At 33.6% G+C, this 2,508-nt stretch overlaps 1 non-coding gene across 1 annotated transcript; it reads right to left on the bottom strand.

Annotated features, from left to right (window-relative positions):
• Window positions 1–1,604: 1,604 nt before the first annotated feature.
• On the bottom strand, window positions 1,605–1,676 carry TRNAD-GUC. The gene has a single exon. It is a non-coding gene; the product is annotated as a tRNA-Asp (tRNA).
• Window positions 1,677–2,508: the final 832 nt, after the last annotated feature.

Genomic DNA, 2,508 nt, shown 5'->3' with positions numbered 1-2,508 from the left:
TCCTTAACTTTTGAACTTGGAACTCTAAGTTCAGGACTTCAAGGCTACATGTCCTTAACTTTTGAACTTGGAACTCAAACTTCAAGACCAAGCGTCCTTAACTTTTGAACTTGTAAGTCAAAGTTAAGGAACTATTGTCCTTAACTTTTGAACGTGTAACTGTTAGTTAAGGACTACATGTCCTTAACTTTTGAACTTGGAAATCAAAGTTAAGGACCTATTGTCCTTAACTTTTGAACTTGTAACTGTAAGTTAAGGACTGTCTGTCCTTAACTTTTGAACTTGTAACTGTAAGTTAAGGACTGCATGTCCTTAACTTTTGAACTTGTGTCCTTAACTATTGAACTTAACTTTAGGACTTCAAGACTACATTTCCTTAACTTTTGAACTTGAAACTCTAAGTTCAGGACCATGTCCTTAACTTTTGAATTTACACACTATATTATATATTATGTATATAGCCTTTTGTTCAACACTAAAGACTAATTATCTGTGTGCAAATTAATTAACACAGGCCTAAAGCGTTATGGTAAGAGTTGCCGGTTAAGATGGTTGAATTACTTGAGACCAAATATTAAACTTGAAAATTTTACACAAGAGGAAGACAACATTTATCTGCTCTCTCTACTACTCAACTTTGGAAGCAGGCTTAATTCTTTGCTCTTTTAAAACCTGATTTTTTTTCTTTAACTTTCCCATTTTAATAACATTTTTAGTATTTAAGAGTGACCTCAAGTATTTTTATTTTTATTTTTTGAATTTGCAGATGGTCTGTTATAGCATCTAAGCTACCAGGAAGAGCAGACAATGATGTGAAAAATCACTGGAATACTAAATTGAAGAAGAAGATACTAGCAACTAGTGCAAACCCTACAAACAACTTTGATAGCAAACAAGTTTTCCATTCCTCATCAATGGTACCAAAAGAGGAAGAACAACAAGCAGTCTATCCTCCAATATTTGTATACGTAGGATCAGAGAGAAAAGAGATAGAAGAAAGGGTAACACAATCTTTTCATATTAATTTTAATAAACTAGTGGCTACTATTGCTAAGCATTAAAAATGCTGGATAAAAAGTAAATACCAGCTTAAACAGTGGCTACCCCACGCCATTTCTACTGCCTTAGTGGGTTCGGTCTTGAGTCGGCTCTGTTTGGGCGCGGCCGTTTCTCAAACCCTGCGTTAATGCGAGATGCCTTTGTGCAGCAGGCTGCCTTTTTTACCCCAGTATGTGGTGTTTTATTTTACTTTGTGACTCAAGCAAATGACTCAAGTTTAAATTACACTGCTAATACTTGCAGCAAGCCACATGACTTCAAACTAACATTTTGCTCTCTCTTTCTTCCATGTGTTAGGAGTAGTTGATAATCATTGCCCCAAGATCCAGCCATGCCATACGTGCTGTCTTCCATGTACAGACATTTAAGTTTTTTGAATAAACATGGGAGAGAACAGTCTTGAAAAGGAAAAGCATATGACAGTATAATTTAGAAATCAAATTTTAACAGGCAACGTTTCAACATTTGGTCATATACTAGTCAGTTGTCTTTTCCTTTCCTGAAACACACATTTGTTAAATTTTATATAAAAGAAAAAGGCACAGCGCCGTTGCCGGGGATCGAACCCGGGTCTCCCGCGTGACAGGCGGGAATACTCACCACTATACTACAACGACTTCAATATACATAACAGTTCCTATCCGGTATAGGACTCCTGCAATCTGCTAAGTGAAAAAAAGTTCGTAAATAGGGCGATAGTACTGTTTGATCTCTATACATCTTCATAGTTCCACTAGTTAATTTATTGGCAAAATACATAAAGCGCCCCTTCAAGTAGTCCTCAACGATCAACTGACACCTCAACGGATCTCTTTATCATTTAGACACTTTAAGTGTCTATTAAGTAGATCGAGTAAATACCCGAGTGCAACTGATCATATGCGTGAGTTACACTTGCCGATGACGTGTCAAATGAGCCAATTAGTGAACGACACGTGTAATTTATATATAATAAATTTTAACACATATATAATTAACCAAAAGAAAATTAAAGAGGNTATATTTAAGAATCATATATAGTAATCGTATTTTTCAAACTTGTTGAGATGCAATGTGGTTGAAAAATTTTTTTATAATTCAATTTCTTCTAATAATTGATTATCAATTGACAATACAGTTAATCTTTTTTCTGAAAAATTGTTTAAAGAGCTCCATGTTGATGTTGAATTAACATTTCAATCCATCTTTCTCTTTTTAAAATTGTGTGATTAATAATCTCATTGATATTTTCTACTTGACAAATTTAAATTCTAAAGTAATATAAAAATAATACATGTACTAGGTAAAATAACAAATGTCAAATTAAAGTATATAAAAAAAAAAGATGATAGACAATGAAAATAGCAAAGCATGATTCTAGAAGCTGAATTATTTGATATTAACATAAAATGCCTCGCTCTAACGCTTAAAAGCTTGAGAAAGAATGAAAAAGGTATGTGCAATTTAATC

The sequence above is a fragment of the Nicotiana attenuata genome, unplaced genomic scaffold (assembly GCF_001879085.1).
Source record: "Nicotiana attenuata strain UT unplaced genomic scaffold, NIATTr2, whole genome shotgun sequence".
In the NCBI taxonomy this organism is placed as follows: domain Eukaryota; kingdom Viridiplantae; phylum Streptophyta; class Magnoliopsida; order Solanales; family Solanaceae; genus Nicotiana; species Nicotiana attenuata.
Note: the sequence above shows the minus strand (reverse complement) of the source record. Positions and strands in the feature narration are given on the sequence as shown.